We start from the raw sequence: 23,142 nt of genomic DNA, 5'->3' as shown, positions 1-23,142 counted from the left end.
TTGTTAGTGCTTCAGTAAAAAACAGTCGATTTAGAAATACTATGATGTGCTGAAAGTTAAAACCTCGAATTTCTTCATTTGAAAACCTAGCTATTTAAATAAAACAATACATTTTTTCTGTTTACCTTTGTGCAAGAGTTGCTTCAAATTTCAAGGAGGTATGTTCCGTCCATGCAATCTAAGGAACTAAAAGAAAGGTAGTTTTTTTCTTTTTTTTTTTGCCATAAGCGTTTCGCTTCTTCAGTGGCCTGTAATACATGTTTTTATAAAAATAAAAATGTATTATGTAATAATTTCTAATGTTACTATTTTATATTTTGTCATGTTTTTCTCTTGTTTTCTAAAACAACTTTTGTACCGAAAAAGTGTTCAAATGTGTGTGAAATCTTATGGGACTTAACTGCTGAGGACATCAGTCCCTAAGCTTATACACTACTTAACCTAATTTATCACACGCACCCATGCCCGAGAGAGGACTCGAACCTCCGCCGGGACCAGCCGCACAGTCCATTATTGCAGCGCCCTAGACCGCTCGGCTGATCCCGCGCGGCAACTTTTGTAGCACAAATTTCGTCAGATTAAATTACCGTTTGGTGTTATTTAGTGTTTCAATGCCTCCATGAAAACAATTGATATTAACATTCTACATCATTATTCTTTAGACTTATGTATTTTACGACGGTACTGGGCATTACACCAAGCAGTTTGAATAGTTTGGCTTGAGCCCCCATGGGCTATGGCACGAAAAAATATATATTTGTTACACTCAGCTTAATTGAGAGGCCCAGAGATGTGGCTGGTCTCAATGTTTGGCTACGTTTTTCTTCATAGGGTGCCAGCTCACACTTGTGGTAAACCCAATTTTTAAGCTGAAATAAAATACAACAAAACAACGCAGGCAGGTATTACGGCGAAATTTAAAATATTGAGTCACTCAACGTTGATTTATATTTTAACAAGTAATTTACTTTTCTTCAATATATTCACTAAATACATAAAATGCAGTCTGAGGTGCTGTTACGTAAGGGTGGCCGTTAATAACTGATGCTACAACACTTCACTATAAAATTCATATGTCGCCGTCTCGACACTTGACATTCTGTTCACAATTCACAAAATACACTCTTGTCTGCTATCCTAAAACACTATATTACGCTCCACTTGCTCGCTTTCGAACCTCGCTACATACATACTTGTCCCCGAACGTGGCTACCAACCCACTACTACCCCCAGATGCGCGGCACGTCTGGCTCTTATCCTCTCTCAAAACCAACTGTGTTCAAAGATGGCCGCCTATCCAACCCTCGAAACGACTGCCTAACTGAAAACAATGTTTGACAAACATTACGAATATTCTAAAACTAAACACAAAAACATTTATGATACATTGAAAAATATGAAAAATTTCCGGTCAATAACAATTTAAAGTCTGTATTTGCCACCATTTTCTAATCACAAATATCGTTCTTGTCGTGTGATTTAGCTTTTCCCAGATTTTTTGATACTAAACATAAATAAACGAATAAAATACAAACGTAATTACTCACTTACCTCTTTAAACTTTATAATTCCGCCGCTAATTTCGTCTCTTAAAATTTATTTGCTACCAAAAACACAGCTTCTCTCAGTCGAATCCCGTATTCCGACCTCGCATTCAAAAATGGTACACACTGTGCTAAATCGGCTATGACCGCTCGATGCAGCTCTACTAGCCACATCCGTAGACACTTCATTTATATTAATCGGCCAAAGCATTGCCGAGATATTAGCTTCTGAACGTACATAAATTTACAATTTTTAAGACGACAGTAACTTTTAAACCATTATATATTTTTGTGGCTTGTCTAGATAATTTAGCTTTACACATTTTTCTGTCCATGATTGCCATCTCAAATCTCCGTGTAACAATTAGTTTTGTTTTTATCAGTTTTTCTCTGGAATATAAATTTCTCCATGCGGACAAACATGGCCATATGCGCCCTGCCTAGCGTCTGCTTGGGTTTTTCCAATGCCACGTAACGCTAGCCGCTCACCAACGGCCCCGTAGCAACCGCCAGCCACTTACCCTGCGGCGGGAAACTCCACTTTAAGCTCCCGCCACAGCTTGTACGCTCACAATTTGCAACCTTCTGGCGCTAGAAGACTCCGAATTGTAGCGTTTAAGACAGCAGGGTGTAATGTAACTATGTCGGCGTGTGTGCTGTAATCGAGTTTCAAATTTGAAAAGTTCGTCCACTCATGAATCATCGTTTCCTTCGGCATGACAATGCCAGAACGCACACGAGTGCTGCGACATCTGCAACAATCCGACGGCTTGGTTTCACTCTCATCGGTCATCGTCTATACAGCCCTGACTTGGCCCCATCCGATTTTCCGTGTTTCCATAACTTTAAGAACACCTTCGAGTACTTCGCTTTGACGGTGAAGAAGCGGTGGAAGGAGAGATGAGATTGTGGCTCCGTCAAAGAGGTCAAACATTCTGCAGTGACGGTATCAACAAAAGTGCTCTCTCGTCGGGAGAAATGTGTTCCTCGTCAGGATACCAATGTTGAGAAATAAATTTGCAGACATGAAGCATAAAGATGTAGAATGTTAATACCGTATGTTTTGTTTAAAAAGCTTTAAGAATTTTCACATAAAAAGTTCGGAGGCATCACTTTTCAGCACTTTCAAGTAATATTACAAAGGAAATTCACAAATTCGTCTAATCTAAAAATAGCGCGAGTCTCGAATTTTAAGTAGATATTTCATGTCACATATAACTATGCTTTTTCTAGGTAAACTCTTAAAAATACTTCGGGAAAGGCCAATAAAAATAATGCTATAATCGAGCATGGAAATCTAGAATTTCAAATCACCAGTTTAAAACTGATTCCATCTATTCAATCGATATACATAATCAAAAAATAAATTAGTGTGTGTGCCGCTGCGTAGCTCTTGAAGGACTGGAGCAGAACATCCCTAGCACCATTAGTGGTGGTGATCGTAGTGGAAAAAAGGTAACGTGTAAAATAATCGAAACAGACCAATATTCGTATCGAATTCATAGGTTTCGGATTTCGATGTGCTAACTGGTTATAGTCCCGCTCGCATTGAAGTCCTAGTTTAATGGAACAGAACTGTGTAGAGACTTCTGGAAGGAATTAAATGTGCACGGTCCGACTAAAATGCAATCACACCCTCTTTTGCTTATCGTGTCACCTCTGACTTTTTAGTATGGAGCCTGGCCAGCCAGGATTTTGCAACAAAATAAGGATACCTCTAACAGCAAGCATGGCAAAGTAACTGAAATGACTATTTTTAATAGGAAATTAGGAGGATTAAACTGTTTAGGCCTGTATCTATGATTATATTCGTGGCGGTTAGTTTCTAAGCAACTGCGGTATAAATTTCAAATTAAAATTCGGTCGTCACTTGTAAAATTAAGAAATTTCGTCGATATCGCTTTTTCTGCTGGATCCTGCTTTCAACTTTAAGAGGCTGCAACATTCACTGACGATCTGCGTTCGCGAAGAAAAGAAGGAATGTGGTTTAATGTTCTGTCAACGACGAGGTCATTAGAAACGAAGTACAGTATCGAAATGAATAAATACGGAGAAGGAAAGAGGCTGTGCACATTCAAATCAAACGTTACGGCATTCGAACTGAATAGTTTACGAAGGTCACGGATAACCTAAATACGGGTGAAAGAACAAAGTTTTAAACCTCACTCCTCTTGTAAACGAGCCCTTGTCTTATCACTAGGCTACCTCGCTCAGTTTGCTTTGTCGATCACGATCGACAAGTAAAAACAGCGTCGTACTAAGCTCTACGCAGTAGGTTTGAGACTGCCAGATTTTCTCTACTTCTACATACATACTCCGGAGGGGGCCGTACGGTGCAAGTTGGATGTACCACTACTAGTTTCTTTTTTTCCTGTTCTACTCGCAAACAGAGAGAGGGAGAAATGATCGTCTATACGCCTCCGTGCGAGCTCTAATTTCTCGTATCTTCGTGATCCTTACGCGAAAAGTACATTGGCGGCAGCACAACCATTTTGCAATCAGCTTAAAACTCTGATTCTCTAAATTTTCTCACAAGGAACGCCTTGAGTGCGAGGTTGCAAAAGGTCAGTGATGTCTACGGCATTCGACGCCCCACATATTGTCTACCACGCAACCACAATACTGGTTGCTAATAGCAACAGGGGGCGGGACTGGAGGTACCCAATAGTGAGCTCAGCTTGAAGCTACGAAGCGTAGGTGAACTGCTCAATCGACGGGTAACTCGCAAGAGTGCTTCCGCGCTACTGGTGTTGACGCAATGGCAAAGATAAACAATGCAAACATTGCATTATATTTACAACACCAGATGCCGAAGCTGACATTTCATCAGAAAGGGACCCAAGGAATTTCGCAAAGTGAGAAAGGAGTGGCAGAAGAAATAACATTTCTTCAATATGAATAGTGGAATGTGTGATGTCGTTTACGCTCAACTGTGTGGAAAAGTACATGAGGGGTGTTATGATGACGACGAACGAGTCGTCGCCAATGTTGATTGGTGGCCAACACTAAGTAGAAACATATAAATTACAGCAGGTTTCTCAGTAACGTCGATAAGGTGCTGGCTGCGTGGTCTGGATCTGCAACGACAAAATAATTAGAAGCCGTTGGTAAAAAATATAAATTGCACTCAAATAGCTGTACAGGATTCTTCCTGGCTGCACACATATAATTATAAACAGATAGCTATTGAGGCCTCACTAGGCTATTTGTTAATAAGCGCCCTATTAGATGTTGCTTCCTGTTACCTGAAGGCTATGCTACTTTACTACCTGACGTCCTGCTCGAGAGTGGACAAGAGCTCGCTAGAAACTTGATACAAGCCGCGGAGCGGCGCTAGTGGCGCTGGTCGCGACTTGCGGGTCCAACGATACTAATACGGACCGCGGTCGATAACTGCAACCCCTAACAAGTGTGGTATCGAACGTTGATACCACAAGGGGTACAATGATGACGATACGTACTTAACAAGCTAAAGTGATACTGAAACAGGTGTCGAGACGTGTAGTTCATCATCCCTGCCGGAGAGGCACGATTGCAGTCGCCAGTGGAACGTACTAAAGGACAGTTGTTGTCCAAGGAGCGGGTGTCGGACATAATTACGTACATGGAAGATCATCCACAGCATCGTAAAAAAAAAAGACAGAACCGTGTAGTAGCCGCGTGGGTTAGGCGCGCGGTCTCAGTATCCTTGCCATGGCTGGCGCGGCTCACCCCGGCGGGAGTTCGAGTCCTCCCACGGGTATGGGTGTGTGTGTGTTGTCCTTAGTGCAAGTTAGTGTAAGTTATATTAAGTAGTGTGTAAGCCTAGGGACCGATGACATCAGCTGTTTGCTCCCATAGGAACTTACCACAAATTTCCTACCGTGTAGTGCATAAGAAGAACTACGGATATTCAGGAGAGGACAAGGTGCACTTCTTACAAAAACTGTTTTTTGCGCTTTTCAAGAATGCCCGATACAGTTTACAGGCTGTACATGATAGCGACCTACTACGCCATGCACATCAAACTGCGCGCGACGTAGATTACAGTGATTACAAGGGAAGCACTGCATGGTTACATAATTTAAACAGTGCAGTAGATTTGGAAGAATCAAGATAACGAAATTTCAAATAACGTGTCAATTTGACGATGTACAGCAAACTGCGAAATCGACCCGAAAACCTGTGGATGAGATAAACAAACTTATGCCAACGTTCAGTGCCGGACGGGGTGGCCGAGCGGTTCTAGGCACTACAGTCTGGAACCGCGCGACCGCTACGGTAGCAGGTTCGAATCCTGCCTCGGGCATGGATGTGTGTGATGTCCTTAGGTTCGTTAGGTTTAGGTAATCCTAAGTTCTAGGGGACTGATGACCTCAGCAGTTAAGTCCCACAGAGTTCAGTAAGGAAAATGTTTTCAACGCCGACCAACCGCGATTTGAAGAGGAAAAGCATATGAAAGTAACCCAGGAAATTAGAGGTATCGAGAGATGATGATGATGATGATAGTTTTGGTTATTGGGACACACAACGGCATGGTTATCAGCCCCCGAACAAACCCCCAATCCTCGCACTGTCCGTTCTCGCCATTTTCCGAATGATGATGAAATGGTGAGGACAACAGAAACACCCAGTCCCCAGGTGGAGAAAATGGTACCAAAGGTGTTGTATCAAGATCAGCTGCCATCAGCGCCTTAACGAATGCTTATATAATAACGATTTATACCAACTGTTAATCTGGATGGTAAGTTGGCTGGAAGATATTTATTGTGCTGCGAGAAGTTGGAGGTGCTTTGCAACCTATGATCGTTTCTCTTATTCCTCATATTGCAAGGGCAGTATAGAAGTTCAAAACAACTTGTATTTGTTGATTCCTGGTCTGCATATAAAAATCATCCTCCATTAGGCCAACCTATCCCTTCTCAAAACTGTGTGACATTGCAGTTCATACCACCTGCAAGTCTGTGCCTATCAAACACACTATTACACTATCATCAGATACGCCTTAAAGGAAAGCTAGTTTCACTATACGCTCGACGACAAACTGTTTCGCATTCGGTTGCATTCCATCACATTCCATCAGTTCTCGTCACCCCGTTACATCAACATGATGCTATATGCATTCTTTAAGAGTGGATATCTAGCGCAACGTCCCGCGCTGTTTGTAACTACCAAAGAGTTCACCTTCAATGTTGATGGTGCGAATTTTTGTGATCACTGTGGCACGCCATTTTTCATTTGATGTTAATGGTGCAAGTTAATGGTTTATTTTAAACATTTCTTGAATGTAAACGATGTCCATTTTGTGAATTGTAGTACGTACATCCCAATGTCTGCATTGCCAGAAACTCATTTTCTGTCGCCCTACAGATGCACATGTTGGATCTTTAGCAGTTAATATTTTTCCTGCCATAATTGTTAACACAACACTTTAGAATGAGCCTTACTAAAGATTGAACTTCCGATCTTGCACTCAAGGGGCACTTTGTCAGTAATTTTTCTCAAAAAGAACGTCACCTTTCCTGCAGGGATCCGCATTTGAGGTCCCATTGGATCTTCACAACACTTCCGAGTTGTTAGAACTTACCGGTAACAAATCTAGTTGCTTCGATGTCTTTCTTTTATCCAGTTTGGTGCGGATCCCAAACATTCCAACAACAGTAAAGAATAAGTCGCATCACTATATTCGGTCTTCTTTGCAGAAGGACCATACTTTCCCAAAATTCTCCCAATACACCCAAGTCGACCATTCGCTACGGATGAAAGGACGGAGCCTGAATCTGCCATTCTTACATAATCGAGTCACATGCCTTATCACTGCGCCAGCTTTTAAGAAAGCAGTTCATGTTATTTACAAAGCATAGATTCACTCAAGGAGTTGTTTATTCATGCCTCTGAAGGAGACACAATTTTATGCATAGTCGAGCTTTGTTTTGAATCAGTTTTTGGTGAATTTGCCAAAGATTTTACTTCTCACATTGTATATTGTACTTCATATCTTCATATTAAAAAACTGAAATTAAGTAACTTGTCGTTTTAGCTACAGATACAGAATCAATATTTTTTTCGCTAAAAGACCTCTTTTTCTTGGCCTCCGCGTCCTCACAAGGTCGGTTTGTTTATCTGGATTTGGCAATGTTAGTGGTAGAAGATGGCCAGATATCCTTCATGTTGCTTCCCAATCATGTAATTTCACCAAGAAGATGACCGCGGGGGTGGAGGGGGGTCAGGGACCGGACGGTACTACACAATGATCGAAACGTTGCTCTATTTCAACGAAATCAATGGCCTGGAAAACCAAGATGTTTATATTAGTTCATCACATTGAGAGGGATCACGAGATACAATCACTTATTTTACAGACGAGGTCCATTGTCTTCCTCATATACGAAAATGACCTGCCATTTAAAGCAAAATTGTTCTTCTACTTGTGACTGAAGTATCTCAACAGACACATCGCTGAAGAGGGAACTGTGAAGGATATGAGTAAGAGGATTATTGACTAGTTACTTTCTAACACATGCAACTAAATTCTCCACATTTAAAGTGCAAAACCGTTGGAGCATCGACTCGAGCGGGTGGCATGTGGGCGGCCAGCGACGAAAGTAATTGTCAGGCACTGGAGCGCTGCTACCTGAGTGTCCTGCAGTCTGTAGGCTGCGTTGCGACAGACCATTATGCTCCTCATACAACACCTGGGGAATATCTTGTTAGGTGGTGCTTTCCTGTCATAATAAAGCTATCCGGACGCGTATATCTGGGCAGCAAGCCCAGCCGAAGATCACTTGCAATGGTGGGACAAAGTCTCTTAAATTGTTCCACTTTGAGCCAGTACATGATCTTATTGAAATCTAATGTATGCTATCTAAATGCAGTACTAATAATGTGTTTCGTATTCTCTCAGATACATATCAGGAAAGTTTCTAAAATAAATTTTCGACGATTGAAAAGATATGTAACAGCTGCTGGAGAAATGCTAAGCGATACAATACATATGGAGGTCTTGTAAATTGTATCACTGTTAATATGATACTGTACCACTAAATCAATAAGTAAACAGGAAACTGATGAGTATGATTAATATTTTTTTTTATTTTTAAGACATTAGTAAACCAATCTGAACGCTAAAAACTGCGGTATCGGTCGCTATCCGGTCGGCTGTATTTTAAACTACGCGCACCGCCAGTTACGCCGCCCCGTTTCCTACAGCCTCCACAGCGGCCATGAACGATTACGTCGCTACCAATGAGATGCAAGCATATCCTCTCCATTTCGAACATTCATGCATACAGCCTATTTTGTGTATTTGCCAGTTGAATAACATTTACAGGATTTCGTAGTGGACAGGGCTGACACCTTCTGAATAGATATTGTACTGAAAAGTGACAGATTTATAAATCTTTTGTATCCGTATATAATTCTACAACCAGATCTACTAGTAGCAACTGACGCTGCAACTTCAGCAACATAGTTATATATTATTTTCATTATTCGATATTAGATATTGAATAAATTAATATCTGAAATCTCTTTTCATGAACGGCATCTGTTCCTTGTTCCTGTGTCCACTAAAGAACCACATCGCATGCAAAGGATGTCACAACAAAAACATATTCGTTATATAAACTATTAGGCTACTTTTCGATTTACACTCAACATTTTCAACATTAGCTACTCATTGGGAGTGCACTACCACGAAGAAATAAATTTTATTCCCAATTACTTTCACACACAGGAGACAGAACCTTACTTAATCATTTATTCCTGCTGGTTGATTTTTCAGATTCCGCAGGACCACCTAGATATCGTATTGCCATGTTTGGTTTTGCCAGTTGTAAGTCTGTTTAGGTCAGTTTTTTTCTCTTGTGGTCTGTCAAGGAGAAGCCTCTTGTACGGTCTACTGGGGATGTCAACAGCAGATGCTGCTGCTCTGCTTCTTGCTCCTTGTTGTATAGTTCGTATAGGGAAAATATCTTGTGGGTCTACTGACCCTCTCCTACTACAGGTTTGTTTTGTGGAAGTCGAAGGATTCTGGAGTGCATAATTTCCATTAGTTTGTCTTGATTTTGTTCGGCGTTCTTTACCTGTCTGTTCACTCTTTTCTTGTCCCCAGTTTCAGGTTTCTGACTTCAGATTGGATTTCACCGCCACAGACTCAGAATCTCAAAAACTGTGCATATGCAAAGGCGAGATTGCAGTTTTAGAAAGGTCAGTGGCAGAATTTTTTGAGACTCAGCCCTTCCAAATTACTCTCGTAACAGCTGAGCAATGCTTATCTGACTAATATTGCTGTCATTGTTTTTGCAAAGCTATTTCTCAGCTGATCTTTTGTACTAAACCGCTAGCGCCATAAACGATGCAACCTATAGTGGCTGTAGCCTATGAGTGAGTGACGTATCAGGTTAGGAAAAGCATGAGTGTACCGCTATTTCTAGCTAAGGTTACAGCAGGCAACACATATAGCAGTACAACTGTTATATCAATTATTATATAAATTCAGTTGTCAAAACGTGTCAATTCTGTTTTAAAATCTGCCGGCACAATATATAAGGAAATTAATGGTACTGTATATAAGACGATGCGATAATTTTTAAACTTACTTTTTACTGCAGGAAGGCTAGGGTGATTTTAATTGTTTCTACGCTATATAATCACTGAGTAAATATAGATGAAAGAGATCTCTTATTGCCTTTGCAGGGCGTGCTAAACGAAAGAGGTCTATTGTTATGTGGGTAAGGAATAACATCCTGACAGGGTGAGCTAAATAAAAGAAATCTGTTATTGAAGAATATGTCTGTAAGAACTAAGTAAGCTGTTGCTGTTTATTTGTACTAATGAGGCAATACAAAAGTGACCAAGTGTCTGAGTATCAATGATTAATATAGAAGAAAGGAAGATATCCAATGACATGTAGGCTGATCGGAATCTATCTGTTATTTAAAAGACGAGCTGCACCACGGGACTGTCATAGGAAACAATATACCTCACATATCTGTATGGCGACGTCCACGGATAACTTATATGAAAGTAACATAGCATTAATAATAATCTACGAAAATGTTATCGAGAAGAATTCGATTACTGCCGCATTTATTTTGTAAAGGTCTATCATACGTATGGGAAAAGCTAAATACAGAGAACGCTGTCGTTTAAAATAACTGGAAGTACTAGAAGAATTAAACTGTCTCAGCCACAAGTTATGTACTTATGCCAGGTTCGGAAGATACTGGGAGAAACAGTTAAAAGAGGTGTTGCTACTAGAGATCGTGACTGAATCGACTTTACATGATGTGGGAAAAATTATTGTGTTCCCACGATGTTAAGTAAAGGACAGACACGAACCAAGGTTAATATATGCAACAGGCAATTTAACAAGCAACTCATGGTAACTCACCATTCACTATAACAAACATTGCATCCAGAGTCGCTAAGGTACTGAAATAAAAAAATTACGAATCATGGCTAGAGCTGTGAAACGACCCTAATTTGGTCAGACGTTACTTCACACGATCCCGTCCTCAGTTAAATCATAACACTGCAGCGCGAATACTCACCATTCAGGCTGCGACCTTGGATTTCGAATAATCACCAGCAGCTCTCCATCGACTTCGAAACCAGGAAGTGGCTGTCCTCCACTGATCTCCGGTACAGAATCTTCCCTCTACGTTTCTACGGAACAGAATGTTCCCTGTGCCGTTCTCTGAAACCGAATCTTCTGTCTGTTTTTCGTTTCGCTAACTCTAGAGTCTCAACAATAATAATTTCACTAGAAACTCGCTTCAACCAAATAGGGCTCTTGGTTATTTGTTTCAATTATCGAAACAGAGAAGATTTTCTACATGACTCTCTTCCTTTCGTCTTATAAGCCTAAGAAATATCTAGGCTACATATTAGTGGTTAATGAGAGATCTACTCGTGTTGTCAGCCTACACGCCGTGAGCAAATGCTTGTCTCTCCCACCAACCATCCTGAATACTTTTCGAATGCGTCTTAAATCTTCCCACAGTTTTGGTAAACACCTTTGGCGTCTGTACGTCTACCTGGGGTGTACGTCCCTGCTAATCATCAGGCTGTCAATTTTCTACTAGCACCAGTATGTCACCTGAGGGCGCCAGCGATCGTCAATTTCTGAGCTGTCTTTTCTGGACAGGATCCATCACGTCTGCAAGAGGCGTGTCTCAACTGTTAATAGGCGCACACCACCGAGAACAGACCATGACGAACACCTACCGTCCTTGGCAAGCTACCACCCTGGGCGCAGCTCCACTGTAAACATTGATTGAGCTCCCTATTGTCCACTGGGCAGAAAGGACCCGCTTGGCAGCAGAGGTGCGCGCGACTTGCGCGTGGAACTAGGCCATCCGAACATTGCCTCTTACGAATTAAAAACTATTACTTCAATAAGAGCCGACTTATTTGTTTCTTCGCTTGTTAAGAGCAGTAATCTATATTCCATTAAAAGGAACTAACTACAAGGACGACTGTAAGACTTTGTGCCTTGTTCACACTGTAATTACTGGTTGAAACCGACTTTAACGAACTTTTATTCGCATCAGAAAGCTGTCTCGCTCAAAGTGAGAGTGGTGAGACATCAGAGTACGCTGATAAAATAGCTCCATACTTAACAATTATATACAACCACTCGCTCACAGAAAGATCCGTACCTAAAGACTGGAAAATTGCTCAAGTTACACCAATACCCAAAACGGGGAGTAGGAGTAATCCGATGAATTACAGGCCTATATCACTAACGTCGATTTGCAGTAGGGTTTTGGAACATATACTGTATTCGAACATTATGAAGTACCTCGAAGAAAACGATTTATTGACACACAGTCAGCACGGCTTCAGAAATATCGTTCTTGTGAAACACAACTAGCTCTTTATACTCATGAAGTAATAAGCGCTATCGACAGGGGATGTCAAATTGATTCCATATTTTTAGATTTCCAGAAGGCTTTCGGCACCGTTCCTCAGAAGCGTCTTCTAACCAAACGCCGTGCCTACGGAGTAACGCCTCAATTGTGCGACTGGATTCGTGATTTCCTGTCAGAAACGTCACAGTTCGTAGTAATAGGCGGAAAGTCATCGAGTAAAACAGAAGTAATATCCGGCGTTCCCCAAGGAAGTGTTATAGGCCCTCTATTGTTCCTTATCTGTATTAACGGCATAGGAGACAATCTGAGTAGCCGTCTTAGATTGTTTGCAGAAGATGCTGTCATTTACCGTCTTGTTAAGTCATCAGAGGATCAAAACGACTTGCAAAATAATTTAGATAGTGGCAATTGACCCTGAATAAGGAAAAGTGTGAAGTTATTCACATGAGTACTAAAAGAAATCAGCTAAATTTCGATTACGCGATAAGTCACACAAATATGAAGGCTGTAAATTCAACTAAATAATTACGGATTAAAATTACAAATATCCTAAATTGGAACGATCACATAGATAATATTGTGTGTAGAGCTAACCAAAGACTGCGACTCATTGGCAGAACACTTAGAAGGTGCAACACGTCAACTAAATAGACTTTTTACACCACGCTTGTCCGCCCTTTTCTGTAGTATTGCTGTGCGGTGTGGGATCCGCATCAGGAGGGACTGTTGTATGACATCGGAAAAGTACAAAGAAGGGCAGCTTGTTTTGTATTAACGCGAAATAGAGGAGATGGTGTCACCGACGCGATACGTGAATTGAAGTGGCAATCATTAAAACAAAGGCGTTTTTCATTGCGACGGGATCTTCTCGTGAAATTTCAATCACCAGTTTTCTCCTCCGATTGCAAAAACATTCTGTTGGCACCCACATACATAGGGAGAAATGATCATCACGATAAAATAAGAGAAATCAGGGCTCGCACAGAAAAATTTAAGTGCTCGTTTTTCCCGCGTGCCGTTCGAGAGTGGAACGGTAGAGAGACAGCTTGAAGGTGATTCCTTGAACCCTCTGCCAGGCACTTTATTGTGAATAACAGAGTAATCTCGTAGATGTAGATGTAGATACACCAACATCTTCCATATTCCTTTTATTAATCTACCTCTTTGTCGTTTATTGCCAGACTGGATTTTCATATTAGTTGGGGTACGAAGAAAGTGGCAAGTGCAGACCTAGATTATCAATTATTGAACGTGCAAATGAACAGACTAGAAAAGTGAAAGGCCTCTGACAGGTCGCTCTCATCACGCCAGTATTCTGAAAAAAATAAATAAATAATACGCTGGAACTATCTTTGCAGTGGTCAGTTAGGTCCAAGTATTATTTCAGAAAATATTATTCCTCCTTTTTTCACAGTGCACTCAAAATCATAGAGAATTTTAACAAATGCGTCTTTACAGTGAATCAGCTTGAGGTGTGAAAGTTGGGAAGAATCCACAGTACATCTATAACAACTGTATATCAGTTACATGAGCAAATTAACATCTTTAAACACGGATTACAATAGATTTGAAATCCTTATACATAGTCTTGCACAATTAGAATGTTGAAATGGCCTCGAAATGGCTTACTGGTAACAAAAAGGAACTCACTCAAGATTGCTACAAAAAGCAAATCGCAATGCATACAATCATATTAAAGAAACTGAATTCACAGACAGTTTGTTAAATAGGCAACATCATAATGACTAATGAAAATTAACAGTGTATGCAACAAAAATGAAATAATAATAACACATTAAACATCACAGTGTGAGGAAAAGAAGTGTCAAGTATATACATCTGTACTGAAGCTAATGTACAAAGGAGATTGAACGTGCATGCGAGAAAATTGGAGAGGCACTTTGCGCACAAGTACCGATCAATAATACACAAGAAAAACAATGAGAATGAATTCTATATAACTTTGAGGAACTACAAACATACAACAAATGAAGTAATATAAATTAAGTTAAAGGGACTGGGCCCACAGAAGAAACTACAATACATATAACTGTATAAAACAAACTGAACTTATAAAAGGGTATCAAATAGGCAGCAGCACATAATGGCCAAATTGTAAGAACAATGTATCACAAAAAGTGAATTAATAATTCGTTGAAAGTCGCAGTGTGAGGGCAGGAAGTATCAAGCTCTTACTCAGTGTGACGAAGTGGAGAAGTGCATAATTTATTTAACTACAAATATACAAAAACTCATCTGAATTAAGTTAAAAATGGCTAGCCATGCAAGAGATGTTTACGGCCTCCTTCAGAATCACCAAACGGTGTTATTTGACAAAAAAAACACCCTTGTCACGGAGTTCAAAAGATAAAGCATAATCACACATATATACGCCCTACCCTAAGGAAGCAGAAGGACTGACATGCAAGCAATATATTCACATATTAGTTCAAATACTTAAAATAAAATTTTTGGTTTCCTTGGAAGCTAGCGGATCGGCAACTTGCACTGAGATCGTGCACCGTTTTAGCGGTTTAGTTATGTAAATTATATGCTGAAAGATGCGATTAACTGAATTAGTCGTATTGAAAGTGGTTCTAGGGACCACTGTGGAGAACATAAGCTAGCAGACATATTGTTGTTATATAACACTGAAGTTCTTCATGATACTGTAATCTCTCTTTCTGCGGCAACAGTAAGCTAGTTGAACGGAACTACACATTGATGGTTATGGCAGATAAAATTAATTGTTGCTGCTTAGCGCGAATTTATTTATTCACGCTAAACACTAACACAGTATTATGTGAGAAGCTCACTGGCAAATTCCCGAATGGACTGTGCCGTATCAGTGACGCCACTGATTTGGCTGCGGTTAAACGCACCGAGATTTTGGGACTTCAGAATACATCTTTTAGTTTCCGATGAGGTATGGACTGTAATAATATTTCCTGAAAGTTTAAAACTCTCTGCTGAATCGCGATTCGAGTCCTGAAGTCAACATCTTTGTGTACAGAAATCGTAGTTGTATGAACTCATCTCATTTTGTATCCTGTGCCTTCCCTGAGTTGTGTTCAGTGGATGGTAAAAATCAGAATGTATGCTTATTTCTGGCCTCATTGGGGTCCTCCATTCGCAGAGGAGCCAAATGGAACATATAGCACGCGAACATATAGCACCCAGGAAAGAACTGTGACTCAACTCAAAACAATACTTAAGAAAACTCGACTTAAAGAATTAATTCTATAAAACTGGAATGGTAGAAGCTTCCTTTAAGTTTCAGGTAAGTATTGTTGACGGTAAAATCCATAATATTCTTCGTACACGCTGGGGCACTTCACACGTATTTTCCGGTGACATAGTCTAAAACTTCCATTTTCCGACTCCTGTCACTCTTCTTTCCGGAATGCGATATGAGCAAAAAGTTACTTGTGTCCAATACAGAAACTCAACCATTTTGAGGCACATGCAAGACTACAGTAATTTTCTCGGCTAATCGTGTCATTTTTTTTAGAAATTACTGTCAACATATCATTAACTTTTATAATTTGTAATTTTACTTTCCTCGTGACACTATCTTCAAACAGATTTTCTTTTTTACCACTGCTTTAAGTAGATATTCACTGAGTGTTTAAGCTAAAATAAATACACAGAATTAACTAATAGCCAGTCTTTAATTTTTCTGTTATGATGTCTTTAGAAGGCTTTTTTCTACCATAAGGTAACTGTTCGTATGTTTAGATCAACAGCACTCAATCAAGAAAGCAACGATGTCGAAATGTTTGCTGTCCCGTACATGTATTTTCCTGGAGAGCTATACGTTTGAGCTTTACATCTTCACTATTTACATACTGGACAAAATATTCTACAGGGTTTAATATGATATTCTACAAGTAAAACTAAAGAAAAAGTTCACGTAGGCATAGGTCCGCTAATGTTTAGTTATACAGTTATGGTTAATAAAAAATTTTGCCTGAAACTAAGCAAATTCGCTAATATGAAGCCATCGCAAAACTGTAGAAGGTTAAAGTAAAGCACGATTTCCATTTATTTTGTTGCTATTGGCCTGGTGAATCTAGTAAAACATGTCCCAGACCTGCGTCTGCAGTAGTTTTCCAGAACATCCAGAGAAGCAAAGATTGTTATACAAGTAAATTTGTTTACTTTCCATTAAGAATGTAGAAACGCTTATGTCATTGTTGGCAACCGTTAGTTGATTCAGTCGTTTCCTAACCTTGAATCGAATTAGTTTTCTGCATTGCTCAGTGAAAGAACATAGTAACAGCAGCGCATTGAAGTGAAACCACATAGTAACTATGGTTATTTTGTAGATTATTTATGAAATAGGAATGCCTTTCAAATTTATGACAGAGGAATACGGCGGTATGGTGTTCATTTAAGGCAAATGTGATGGTAATGCTACGGCTGCAGTTAACGGGTATCGCGTACATTATCCACCACGGAGGGTTCCGAATGCATGAACCATTACTGGAGCATTTCGAATGTTGCAGGATACAGGTTCTCTACCCAGCGTTCATAATCAGTACCACCGCTTGATATGTGAAGATGATGATGTGGATATTATGGATGCTGTTCAACGTAGCCCGGGTACCATTGCAGGACGTATCTCTCAACAATTAAGAATTTCACAATCTAAGGTATGGCGACACTGAAGTACAGTAATCTGTATCCTTGCCATATACAAAAAGTGCATCATTTTCAACCAGGAGATCCTGCCCTTCGCTTGGAGTTTTGCAGCTGGTTAAATACTAATCAGCAGTTACACAAATACATTTTATTTACTGATGAGGCACAGTTTACTCGAGATGGTACAAACAAATAACATAACGACCGCGTATCGTCTGAAGCAAACCCACGTGGAACAGTGCAACGCAATTTCCAGCAGCGATTTAGCATAAATGTATGGTGTTGTATAATCAACACACACTTTATTGGACCACTTTCCCAGGACGTGTAACTGGCGAGACGTACCTACAGTTCCTTCAAGAAGAAATGCCCCGCTTGCTCAGATATGTTCCACATGCTACGCGATTGCAAATATATTTTCAACATGACGGCACGCCTCCCCATTTCACCAACGCCGTTATTACACATTTAAATCAACGTTTCCCCCAGAAATGGACTGTCGAGGTGCTACACGTCTGTGGCCGCCCAGACTGCCCAGTTTAACAACAATGGATTTTAGTGTATGGGGATGGATGAAAGACATAGTTTATGAGGACAAAGTCAATACAAGTGAGGCATTTTATTGTATTGTATTGTACGTTAACCGGGGACATAGAGACGACGGAGAGGCTCTGTTCCCACCGCAGCCGTAGTGGTCCAAAATTCCATGACGACCACCGCAGTCCACTTCAGGCCTCCACCGCCCTACACCGAACCATTACTTCATTGTAATTGTACGGTTCAGCCCCCGGTGGACCCCCTCCCCCCCCCCCCCCCCCCTCCAGGGAACATCTCACACCAGACGAGTGTAGCCCCTATGTTTGCGTGGTAGAGTAATGGTGGTGTACGCGTATGTGGAGAACTTGTTTGCGCAGCAATCTCCGACATAGTGTAGGTGAGGCGAAATAAGGGGAACCAGCCTGCATTCGCCGAGGCAGATGGAAAACCGCCTAAAACCCATCCACAAACTGGCCGGCTCACCGGACCTCGACACAAGTCCGCAGGGCGGATTCGTGCCGGGGACCAGGGGCTCCTTCCCAGTCCGGAAAGCCGTGCGTTAAACCGATAGGCTAACCGGGCGGGCCAAGTGAGGCATTATATGCTCGCATTTTGAATGCAAAACACGAAATTAAGAATAACCCTGTGAAACTGAAACGAGCAACAAAATCTGTTCAGACACATTTATTGTGAATGTATTGCGAAATAGTATGTACACTGTACAACTTCCTTGACACTGAGCTTTGTTTTTTTCCGTTTTAACACGAATTCACGTGTGCTATGTTTCTAATAAAAGCAGATTATCTGACACTAAAGTTACTTCCTTTAGTTTTCCAAAATTAAATTCGCTACAACTTCTGTAGAAAACTTTGTGTAATTGTCTGGAATCTGAAAAAAAAAAATTGGGCCAAGTACTTAATAAATTAAAAATTTTACGAAATTACTTCTTTGCTTCTCTGGATGTTATGAAAACCTAGTGCAGATACACGTCGGGGACATGTTTTACTAGATTCATGAGATCAATAAAACAAAATAAACAGAAATCGTGCTTTACTTTAACCTCGTGCAGTTTTGCGATGTCTTCACATTAGCTAAATTTCAGGCAAAATCTTTTATTAGCCGTTACTCCGTAACTAAACATTTATGTTTACATGAACTTGTTTCTTTGGTTTTACTTGCAGAATACCTTATTAAAATATTTTCATATCTTCGTGAATATTTTCATACCTTCGTGAATCACCCTGAATATTACATATATTACAGAAATATATAGCCTATGTCCGTCCGAATGTTCATTAGAATGTCGTGTAAAAATCTGTAGAACAACGGTGGAGAACTTTGAAAGCGGTCCGTCTTTTTATCAGAAACATAAGGTTGTAGTAATAGTAGTGGTGATAGTAGTAGCAGTAGTGTAATTAAACAGAGCTCTCTGACAAAACAAACCAGTCAGTCGGCTCAACAGCGACACCTGCGATTATTTCTGCAGAGCAAGGTGCGAGCTGGTCAACAGCTCCTCTCGTGAAAAGTGCAATGTCACAATTGCCCCCTGACGTGTACCAGTTACCTATTCCTGTCCTCGAATTACCCACTGGGATAACAGAGACATACTGCGGTTGCTGTACAAATAAATATGGCTGCTGTCACAGAAAGTTACACACCATCTAAGACAAACGAAACGTTGCACTATGCTGACCAATCTGAATGAAACGAAATACTGTGGAAAACCTGCAGCAAGTTAGTACTCCAGAGTGCCTAACAGCAGAAGCGCCAAGTTATCTCTCCAAAAACTGTCGCCTAGAGCCGGCAGGCTGAAGCAGCACCACGGCTGCTTCGAAGTACTGTGTGAGCTCCGCGAGGCGGATCTGCAACGGCAGGCCCGGCTGCCGCACAGCCAGGCGCCACTCGGACCGAATCTTCCAAGTCGAACATCTCACTACGGCGGGTGTCCCTCGAATCAGACTCCTCTCTACGGTGTTCGTCGCCCGAGCAGTCGTCAGAGAGTAGTCCGCCTCTCTCCGGCCGACACATCTATGTTAGCGTCACAACCAAAAAAACTGGAGGTCTAAGCCGACACCAATGACGGAATTTAAGTCGCAACCTCCTATCGACATGTCTCTAATACACTGGAGCCAACAACACTGTCCGCTCCAGCAGCAGGAAAGCACCTTCAGTGTCGCTGACGTCACAAGGCGTCTGTCCAGTCGAAAAATACACTCCACCAAAACTAGCCCGAAGCCTCACCTGGCACAATAATGTAACACGGTCGAGACTAGGCGCCTGCATTCTGCGTCACAGAGTCGTGGACCGGTCAAATTCAGAAGCTTCTAGCGCCATCGTTCCTCTTCCGCAGCTGTAACCGCTGCTACTTAGCAAGTGGGTCGTAGGAAATGGTTCGCGACGAGAGCGTCCGTTTCAAATCAGCCGGCCTCTACCGCGTAGGCTGGGCACTAGCCCTGGCGAGTCCGTGCGTCGGGTATTGTCCACAGTCGCCCTAAGGTCCAGAATTCCTCGCAAGCTGCCTGCACCTCCTCCCCATCTGGGCAGCAGTGCAGCCCTCGAACAGCTATAGTGTTAGTGGCCGGTCACCTCTTCCAACCGCACCCGGAAACCACTTCGGTACATAGAATGAAGCCTTCTCTAGCAAATCCATTGAATGCTTTCAAATAAAGTTAATCTTGTGATACAACTGTTGACTCAAATCACAGTAACAACCGACTGTCAGCTACCTAAAACGAGATACACAACCATAAATGACACAGAAATAATATCAAACTATCAATAAAACTAACCTGAGAGAAAGGAGGAATTTTAAATAAAGCAGACCCCTTCCTACTTTTCGAGATTCACGATGTCAATGTTTCCCCTTTATACAGCAGAAATGTCAAACTGAACGCAAATACGTATTTTTCTTATTTTTTTGGTATAAAAATGCCATTTCCATCTACAATTACAACAAAAAAAAGACCAACTCGGCCAAGCTATTCTCAAGTGATGATATTTCACAATGATTTTATTTGCCAACTTTTCCAGTGTACATTCGAAGAATTTCCCTCCATGAAACCTTGCCCTGACAATTACAAATACACTTTTATCCATTATGGCTGTGGAAAACTGTGATTGTAACATGAAAAGGTTATCAGAAAATTACTGCAACCAGTCGTCTTTGTAAATAGATGTGTTTCAATAACTTTATCTTTGAACTCTTCCATTTGGTCCGTTTTGCATAGAAAAACAACAATATGGGAATTGTGAGTTCGCTTTGACGCAAAACGCTTTCTGTTATTTGTTTACTTATTTATTCCTCAACTAGTTTCAGCCACAATGACAGTGATATTTGTCACTGAAACTAGTTTGAGGAATAAGTAAGTAAACAAATAACAAAAAGTATTTTGCATCAAGGCCAACTCACAATTACCATATTGTTGACATGTATTTCAGTAAACCATGACCGGTTTCGAGCTGCCTGTCAGCTCATCATCAGATGGTACATACATACATTGAAGGCTTTTTTATATAGCTTTGTGAGGCTTGTTGCATATCTGTGGCAAGATAGAAAACCACAGCGAGTAAGCACTACATGTGTTACAGTTTTACGGAATATTTACAATATAAGATGTACTTAAAGGTGTTACTCACAGTTAATAGATTCTGCAGATGTGTATTTCACATGTGTAGTACTTTGGTAATCATTATTCGTATTTTCGAATTGCATTCACACATCACAACGAACAGACTTTACCACAGACACCAACTTCCTCGTTTTATAAATTGTAAACAAACCAAAGAGTGTGATTAAACTACAGGCTTTAACCAAACACGTTGTTGGTTAACACTCACATTGATCAAGGTCGTATCTTACTTACAGGGAACATAAATTAACATAAATTAGTAAAAATTGAGCTACAACATAATGTATGCAATTTACAAGGTGTGTGAAACTAGATCTTAATATGATATTTGTATAATAATTAAGAGTACTTGTGTTGGAATAACTTTTAACAGCTATATTATGGGACAACAACTGATATTGACACCTTAGCTAATAAACTTGATAATGTTCATCCCCCAAAAAAAAAAAAAAAAAAAATTACAGTAGAACATCAAACTCAGTCTGCAACCAACTTTCTCGACCTAAACATAACACATCACAACAACGAACATATATTCCGGATACACAGGAAACCTACCACATCAGATTCATAATTAACAATACATCTTGCCACCCAAATCAGCATAAACTAGCTTTCTTTAAATCAGCACCCAACTAAATAAACAAAATTCATATTGAGCCTATTATAAAAATTAATGACATAAATATTTTAAGAAACAATACTATCGAACAATGTCTATGATCCAACCGTAGTTGGTAAATTGGTTGACAAAATTAAATTGAATAAAACGACTTCAACAAACAGGCCTTCAGCAGCAGAAGAAACCACATATGTCTGTGTGCCTTTTCTCAGTAACGTCTCGTACAAACTTGCAAAGCTGTTGAAATCACACAGTTTTTAAATAAGTTTTCACATGAACAACAAAATATGAAACAAAATAGTCCATAGTACTAAAAGAGCCATCACACCCTTTCAAAAAATCTGACATATATAAATTAACATGAGATAGCTGCTCCTGTTACACATAGGGCGAACAGGAAGAAGCTTTGAGTCATGATACAAAGAGCATGTTGATGCACTCTGTCTAAACAACTCAAATAGATCCATATTTGCCACCCATCTCACAGAAAGTAAACATTCCATTACAGACATAAAAACCAAACTCCATATCCTCCACACTATAGACGAGGGAATAAAGATGGACCTTCTTGAACATTTAGAGATTTTCACACACAAACGTAAATCACCCCACGCCACTTTAAATGAACAGACTGAATTACAAAATAACCCTTCTTCCAGAATTTTAAAGACTCTTTAAACTTGAAAAACTAAACTGGCATTCAGAACACACACACACACACACACACACACACACACACTGACTTTCAATCCCTCCCGTCTTCCACTCTCCCCATTTCTCTCTCTGCCATCTCTCTCTCTCTCTCTCTCTCTCTCTCTCCCTCTCTCTTTCTCTCTCTCTCACTGTCCCTCCCCCCAACTCCTCTCATTCCCACTCTAACACTCTCCCTCTCTTCCTTCTCATTCCTGCCCCACTCTTCTTACCACTTCCTACCAAATTTCCACATTACTCATTCATTTAAATTAACCACTAACCTGCTAATCTCAAAAGTCGTATGCCCAATTCAGCCAATATATCAAGCAAGAAAATAGCTGTTAAAAATAATCCCAACACCAGTACTGTAACACAAATATCATTTAAAAACCTAGTTTCATACACATTGTAAATTGAAGACATTTTTTTACATCTCAATTTTTACTAATTGGTCTTAATTTATTTTCCTTGTAAGTAAGATATACCCTTCATCAATGTGTGTGTTAAGCAACAATGTCTTTGGCTCAAAATGAAATCTGAGTCTGTAGCTTAATCACACACTATGGTTTCTTTACAATTTATAAAACGTGGAAGTTGGTGTCTGTGACAAAGTCTGT

The sequence above is a fragment of the Schistocerca serialis genome, chromosome 4, assembly GCF_023864345.2.
Source record: "Schistocerca serialis cubense isolate TAMUIC-IGC-003099 chromosome 4, iqSchSeri2.2, whole genome shotgun sequence".
Lineage (NCBI taxonomy): Eukaryota > Metazoa > Arthropoda > Insecta > Orthoptera > Acrididae > Schistocerca > Schistocerca serialis.
The sequence above is the reverse complement of the archived record's forward strand: the minus strand, read 5'-3'. Positions refer to the sequence as shown.